The sequence below is a fragment of the Antrostomus carolinensis genome, unplaced genomic scaffold (assembly GCF_000700745.2).
Source record: "Antrostomus carolinensis isolate BGI_N321 unplaced genomic scaffold, ASM70074v2 scaffold13524, whole genome shotgun sequence".
Taxonomy (NCBI): domain Eukaryota; kingdom Metazoa; phylum Chordata; class Aves; order Caprimulgiformes; family Caprimulgidae; genus Antrostomus; species Antrostomus carolinensis.
In genome coordinates this window covers 18,858-26,918 of record NW_010310185.1, presented here as the reverse complement: position 1 = coordinate 26,918, position 8,061 = coordinate 18,858, and positions in this window count along the sequence as shown.

The following is an 8,061-nucleotide window of genomic DNA, read 5'->3' as shown; positions in this document are numbered from 1 at the left end:
TATAGCTCTGGCTATTGGCCACTGTCCCAGCAGATGGAGTGAGGGGTCAGCCTTTGGTCTGGCCCAAAGAAACTGCTGTTTGCAAGATTAGAGCCATAAAGTGAAACTATATGGAAATGTTGAAAAGAAGGCAACAAGGAAATTCTGTTATTTATCCTAGCTAATAATTCTCATGAATGTTTTAAACCACCCAAAAGAAGTGATTCCACTTTCCCTTTTGCACCCACTCCCTCCTTATGCTGGTGCAGCCATTTGTGAGACCATATGGTGAACTGTATTGAGTCTTGAAAATAACCCTGGATAATACATGTGGCTGGTAACTGGAGAAGATTTCCACTTGTCATGAGCTAGCACTTGCATTATTTCCTTGGTTTGTTATGTAGGGTCACACAAATTATTTGTTTTCTATAAATCTTTGTAAAACACAGTGCTCTTTGAATGCTGCACTTTGCAGAGTCTAGGCATGCCTCTATCAGAGGGAAAAGGAAAAAAATCCATCTGGAAACAAGGAATTAGGTCATGATAGTCTTCCCCCCAACCCCCAAGGTCTTTTGGAAGATTAAGGACACTTTTATGCTTTAAGCCATTCTTCAAAACATCCTGCTTATCTTTCAAGTAGTAATTGGTCCCTGAGCTTCTCTTATACATATTTTTATAATATTGGGAGTGTGTTTTCACTGCAGCAGGCAGAAGCATCTTTTTTCTTCTAGCCTACTTAGAAGTGCTATTTTGCAACCCATAGGTATGCTATTTTGAATTGTCATGTATATGCATCTATGCATCTTCTCCTGTGTGTTTTGAACTAAATTAGTTTTCAAACTAACCTCTGCTATGTTTTCCACAGACAACTGTGCTAGGGACAGCTTTTTTTTCTCCCTGTGTTGCAGTTGTGCATTTAGGACTCTGATGTACAGCCCTATAAGAAAATCAACATGCAGAATAAGAAAAGCACAAATCACTTATTAATGTTCTCACAAATAGCTCTATTTTAACTTAAGCGTTAACTTCATTGAAACCATTGATATAGTCTAACATATTTAAACAAAAATCAAAACCACAAAAGAAATAAACAAAAATTACCACGAAAAAACCCATGACAAAACAAACAAAAAATCCATAAAAAACAATTCTGCATATCTGTATGCTGGGAGTAAGTAAGTGTGCTTATCTTCCCTGACCTTTAGTTTGCTTGGCTTGCTTTGATATATATGAAAACAGGGAATTTGTGTTTCTCAGCACAAGTAATTGCTTGTGGTTTCGATAGGCGATCTCCTGGCGATGTGCTTCTCATCTAGGGAGGTTCTTTTAGCTTTCCTCCTGAAGCTGCTGTGGAAGGAGATGGGTTGCTGGCCTGGGAGCATCATTGTTCATCTCACCCAGTATTGCATTTGGTATGTGTAATAGTTAAGAATATACACCTACTGTCTTGACCCTAAATGTTAAGATTCTTTTGCATATGCAAGCTTCTCACAGTACTGTATGGTTAATTTTATCTCCAGCTTCCGTTTACATTTATGCAAACAAACTCTTGTGTGTTGACTTTAATTAGGTTGCTATTAGGAATAGTTCAGTTACCAATGGATGTCAAAATGCACGGGAGTGAAAAGGCTTGACCTCCAGAGATGGAAATGTTATTAATGCTTAAATGATTCTATTCAAATCCTGGTTAACGCATCAGTTGTTATGAAAGTCAGTGTATTTGTTTTTTGCAGCGCACTCTGTGATACTGGGCTGGGTTTTTCCCACAGGTATAAATGAGTTAATTTCATTGGAGACATAAGGTTTTGTGCTTACGGGCTAAAGGGCCCGTAGACTGTGAACTCGCATTTGCTCACCCATGTGCTTAGCTTTCACTTTCTGCACAGGTATGTTGTTTTCAGTCAACACTTTTCTGTGAAAGGAGTCCTGTGTGTGTTGGCATTCAAGAGATGAAGACGTTTAATGTCACATTTCAGACTGCACGTTTCTGCTCTGTGACAAACTGTCCCTCTACTGAGGGGCACAGTGGCAGCAGGCGGGCTTCCCTCACACACGCAACTGTTGCTTTTAGAGAAGAAATATTTGGGCCCATAAGCACAAATTTACAATGTTGGATTATGTCCCAAACTTGACCTACATTGTTTTGTCCTATTTTCTTCTTTATAATATCTTTGCACAGTCCATGCAATTTTTTGTGTGTTCTGCTTTGTTCTTCAAAGCAAAGATTAAACCACGCATTTCTCTAAACAGCTAAATTCCAGCAGTATTGGGTCCTAGAGCAACCCTCCAATTTCACAGACCAGAGAACCACAAAAAGAAATAAATATGGTTGAGCAGAGATTTTAGTCTTGGGTTTTTGCAAGGGTCAGAATATGAACAATAACAAAAAAAGAGTTATGTTTGCATGTATTAGTTAAAAATGTTAGAGAATAATACTCTGGCAAAAGAAAAGTAGACCCTAATCTTATGGCTGATTTTTGGAATTAAAATGCGAGTTGGGAGTCCTAGGCTGTTAACCAGTGAGTTTTCTGAACAGCAGAACTGAAGAAATCTGTTTTCTGATTGATTTCTTCTCTGAACTGGAGTGAAGCTGCCACGTGCATTCAGCTCCTTCCTGGTGTGAGGGGAAGCAGGTAGGAAGGTGATCTCCTGAACCCCCTCCCCCTGCAAAGCTCCAGCCCGTGGTTCTGTCTCCAAGAGCACCAGGAGCATTGCTGATTCACGGAAGTGAAACCAAGCCCAAGGGTGGAGGAACTTCTGCTGAGCATGGTGTGAGCTCTGGCTGGAGGCTTTCTGGTAGGTGCTTGTACTCTCTTCAGCCCTTGGTGGCTGAAGTTGCACTACGGTCCTTTCTTCTAAGGAGACAGGAGCAGCCTCTCCTCTGCCCCACTGCCTGTTTTCCCAGAACCTGTTGGTGAGGCAGTACCTTTAGATCTCTTCCTCTCTGCCAAGTTTTGTTAAAAGTGACTGATGATTTCAGAAATTATGAGGGACTAGTCAGGCGAAAAACAATACAGCTGCACATACCTCGTTCCATTCAGAAATCAGGAAAAAATTGTTTTCTGGTTCAAGCTATGTAAGTCATGGATACAATTTTATGCTTGACTGTGCATATGTGAGGATTCCCTGGGGGAGGATGAAGGCAATCCCCAAAGCTGCTTCACAGCAAATCCCCAGCACCCTGGTATCCCGCCGCTACTGTGCCTCTACTCATCTTCTCACCCAGTTAGTGCCAGGAAAATACCAGAATCTGCCATCTTTATTCCATTCTATAGCCAGAAATTGTTAAGGAAATACTGAGGTGAAGTAGCTTTGACTCCCTATCTCTGCAAGAGCATGAATATGGCTTGTGGTTCTCCAAAAGGTAGCAGGATAACTTGCAAAGAGCTGTGAGTCAGTCTATAAACAGACAGGTATAAATGACGGAAAATCAGGCTTTCATGCTTCTGCATGGTCTGTTCACTTCATGATGGCAGAGTGCCAGGGGTTTAGCAAAGTGGCTTGGGGATTTGCTCGTGTGTGTGAATCCTGAGACCTTTGTGTCTGGTGGGAGAGGTTCAAATGGGCCAGACATCATAGACTGATTGACTTGAGAGAGCCTCAGGGATGCAGATCCTCACTGGAGATTCCCAGTGCAGAGGAAATTAACTAAACCTGTTGCTATTGACTCTTCATTGGGCTGTTCAGCAGCTAACAGCTATGTTTGTAAGCCCCTTTTGCCTGAACGCCAATGGGCCACCCCAGTGGTGCTGTGGGTGTTCACAGCCTCAGCTGCCACGTTTAGGGGCAGCAGGACCAGGTACTGGCATGCAACACTCAGACACGAGGGTTGGAAGCTAAAAGGAATGGTAAGAGGTGACACCTCAGTATCTCAGGGGATTTAACCCCGAATGACTTGCTGAGGGCTGCCAGATGAGAGTCACTGATGGATGACAATTCACTTCTCTCTGTCCCCTCTTCTCTTGCCCTCTGTCCCTTCTCACCCTTTGCAGCAGCAGGATGAGCTTCAGAGTTGAAGAGCAAAGAGCTTTCAGTGAGTAAAGCCAAACGTTGATTAGAAGAGGTGCCAGAGATGAGATAACAGTTGGATTTGGTATGAGCAGTTCATCCTCCCCTGCGGCAGTCCCACCGAATATTTTGACTTGCAACAATAATTTCCTGTGGGCTGCAACCACTGATTTGATACAAATGGTAGCAACAGGCTCTGTCAGGAGCTGCCCTGAAGGTTGTTGATTCATTTAGTCCCACAATGAAGATTCAGTGAGCTATTATTTCAAAAGGCAAGCTGGATCCAGCATGTATTTGTATCAACACACCAAAGATGACACAACTGGTGCCTCACCCAGCCCAGAAAAGTGGGTTTTCTTGCTAATGCTTTATTTGCTTTCCATGTTTGGCTGGGAGACAAGCAATGCTCTTGTGATGTGTTGTCTTTATGAACAGCAGACTGAAAACATTCTCTGAGAGGGTGGCACTGCTGTGTTCTACTCAATTTCTGCGCACCTCTTCTGCATAGGTTAAAGTAGGAGACGTCGCTGTGAGGATAAGTACCTTGGGCTCCCTGAGATGCTGCAGTAACAGTGACTGCCTGCCCATCAAATGCAGCTGGGAGCTCCTTATAATTCCTGACACGTTCTGGAAGTGGCAAGGAGAGCTGGTGGGTGGCCTTGCTGATGGAGTCCTGGTGGTCCTGGTCAGTCAGAGTGCAGCTGCCAATGTCCACCTGCATGAGGGATCTTTGCGGACTCTGCACCACTGCTCTCGCTGGAGACCCTGCAGGCACTGACGTGTCTTTTCAGTGATGGGGTTTGAATTTTGGTCCTTCTAGTTTTTAAGGAACATTTTTGACATTGTCAAAGTTGAAGCAGCTGGAGCTTGCTTTGATCCAAGAGCGAAGTTGACTCAGCTCTGCTTTGCCTAGTTTTATTTAAAGACCATGACTACCACTTCTGAAATGTTACTTGCAAATGCTATATTATTATATTATCTGCTTTCCCATCTGTTAAATGCTGTGTTTCCAGCAGCAAAAATACCACTGTCTGACAGTACCAGCTGTCAAAGGTCTTATTTAGTCTTCTTCAAAAAGTAGTAAAACCTGATACTACTAAAGATAAGCCAAGTTTTGTTTGAGTAGAACTTTATTTAGATGTGATTTTAGGAATGTTACTATTTATAGCACTTCTGGATTTTTACTCCTGCATAGGAGAGAGGTTGTACACATCTATAATTTTAAGCACTATTTGTTTATTCCTGGTTTAAACAATGTTACATTATTGTTTATAGCCCATGTATAACCCTCTGTGTAAATCAGGCCTCAGCATTCTACGTGGTTGTTCCCCAACCCTGGGAGGCAGCACCTATGACCAGGCTGCTTCACACAGAATAAAAAAGTGTCACTGGGGCCAAACCCATCTCCCATCTTCTGTGTAACCCCAATGTCTTCATGACAAATCAAAAGTCAAACTATAAGCATAGCTCATGAAGCAGGAGATGTCCTGAATCCTGTGTATCACTTAGAAGTGAAAATTACAATTCCATAGTGAATAGTGCACTGATATGTGAGTGATAATTGGGAAAGCAAATTAGATGAAGCATTGTTTATGTTAATTGAGTGGTCTCCATGGGCTCAGCACCTGCTGGTCCTTCAGCCTGCTTGGAAAATGATTGCAGAGCCCAGCCCAGCAGGGATGATGCTATGACGGCCACCAGCTGCTCTCAGGGTTGGGTCTGCCCCATGCAGAGGCACAGAGGGGAGCGGTGCCCCACAGCAGCTCCTGGTCCTGCGAGACCTGGAAGACACGATGGCAGCACTGATGGCTCTCCTAGCATTGCACAGGCTCAAGACCAGGGATGTGGAAATAATGTGTTGGAAAAGCGCATTGGTTTGGGGCTACAACCAGAGGTGAAAGTAGCTTGTGCTGGGGCCCAGGCTCTTCCTGGTGGCAACAACTGCAATCTGCTGTCAAATAAGGTGTGTTTTTGGTGTGGGGTTTTTGTTTTGGTTTGGGTTTTTTAGTTTTCCCTGACAGCACTAGCACCCTTGGTGCCACCATGGGGCGGCTGGGAGGAGCCGCTCCGGGGGGGGGCACGGCACGTTCCCTGCATGGTACATGGCACGCCTGGGGCCCCCCCTTGCCCAGGGCCTGCCGGGACAGCCCAGCACTTCGGTGGCATCATTGTTCCGTGCCTACTGGCTGTGTGCCACCCCGAGGGCTCCCTCACCACCCTGGGGCCTTTCCCACACTGTGCTGATCCTGCCCAGCCCCTCGAAGCCCCTCGCTGGGGGCTGGGCAGGGGGGGGATGGGGGAGCTGAGGGGGAGGGCAGGCAGAGGAATGGGAAGATGGGGCTGTTGATAAGGCTGCAACCACCAAACCAGTCTGAAACCCTGTGATTTGGCACAGTGCAGGAGCTGTAGTCAACAACACAAAAGATGAATGATTGCAGGTCATGGCATTCATTCTCCCAATTTAAAAATGATTAAGCTCTTGGTGAGGGCAGGCAGCTGCAGGTTTGAGCTGCTTTCGTCCCCCTGGCAAAGGTTAACGTGGCACTGGTGTCTGGCAGGACACGGCTCCGCTGGTGAGTGAGCAGCACGCTTCAGCCCAGAGCGGGAACACCTCGGGGCCTCGCCATGCCCCGTCCTGCCGGTGGGCTTTGAAGGGGATCGGTGCACAACACGAACAATGATGGTCATCCTTCTTCTGCTGCTCATTTCTTAACCAAAATTAGTGGAGGGGATGTAAAGCAGCGATGTGGGGGTAAGTCACAGCCACCGCGTGTGCCCACCTCAAGGAGGTGGTAACAAAAGGGGCAGGAAGGGCAAACATCAAACGTCAGCACAAACCAGGCATGGCCAGCCCAGCTCTCTGCTGTGCTGCTGCCTCAAGTCACTTCTCAGGCCGTGGCACAGGGCTTTAGAGGGATTTATGGGCTAACGGACCTGCCCACATTGACCTTAGTTCTGTATTTGAAAATAAAAGGCATGCTTAACTAAAATGAAATAGCTAATGGCTGGGAGCAGGGGGCTTTTTATAATGTTAGTGAAGGGGAAAGTAAAAAAAGGGCTTGTTTCCAATAAGAAAACTGTAACCTATATAAAACTATATCTTATCAGGATTGTCTTATCTAATTTTCCATTCTCCTTCAGCGCTTGTGAGGTAGCATATGTGCCTAGAAGTGAATGTGTCCTTGAAAAAGAAACAGTAGCTGCTGTGAATTATTGCAGAGGACTGGGGCTGAATAGGAAATCCCAAGGATACTGCTAGTAAGTGTGGAAATGCTTTGTGACTGCTGCTGCTGTTATGTTTTGAGCTAAGGGTGTCTGTGAGTCTTGCTGTCAATCTGTAGAGACAATGCTTTGGTACAGTTAATGTGGCACCTCAAAGCCTGAATCCTATAAGCAGGAGGCTGAAGCTAAAACAGGAAGCAATGCAACCAGGAGTGTTTGCTAAATGCTCCTTTCCTCTGACTGCTGAAAGTCTTTTAGTCCCTTCCCCATTGGAGTCTAAATGTCTACTGGCTCCTCTAAGAGTTGCAGCATTGCTTGGCCTAGGAAAATTAATTATTTTCTTTTGGATTTCAAATTTTTTCCCATCTCACTGAGGAACCCTTTGCAAACCCCTTCACTGGCTGTGTGGCTGCTTTTGATGTGCCTTTGCTGTAAAGCTTGCAGAAGTGTCTCCCTGGCTAATCCTTTACAGCAACATAGACCTTTAGTACTGGTAGCTTATGGAAGAGGTGAAGTCTGGGATGGTGAGCAAGGTGTAAGATTGCTAAGCATGGGCCAGTGTTTATCTGTTGCTTCCTTGGTCTGCACGTAGGAGGAGAAGTGAGAGAAGCACCAACCAACAACATCAGAGCAAGTCTACCCAGTGCATAGCACACTTAGAGGCTGCATAAACCACCCAGGTAAGTGAATTGCCTTCTGTGAAGAGCAACTCCAGATTGTCCTTCAGTGGGGAAGTCCAAGTAGTGCATGGAGGGGCTGTCCAGGGTCAAAGGAAAAAGGAAAAAAAAAAAAAAAGGCAAAGCCACAAGGCTTTTATTGGAGGCAAGGTACAGCATTCACCTTTGCTCTACA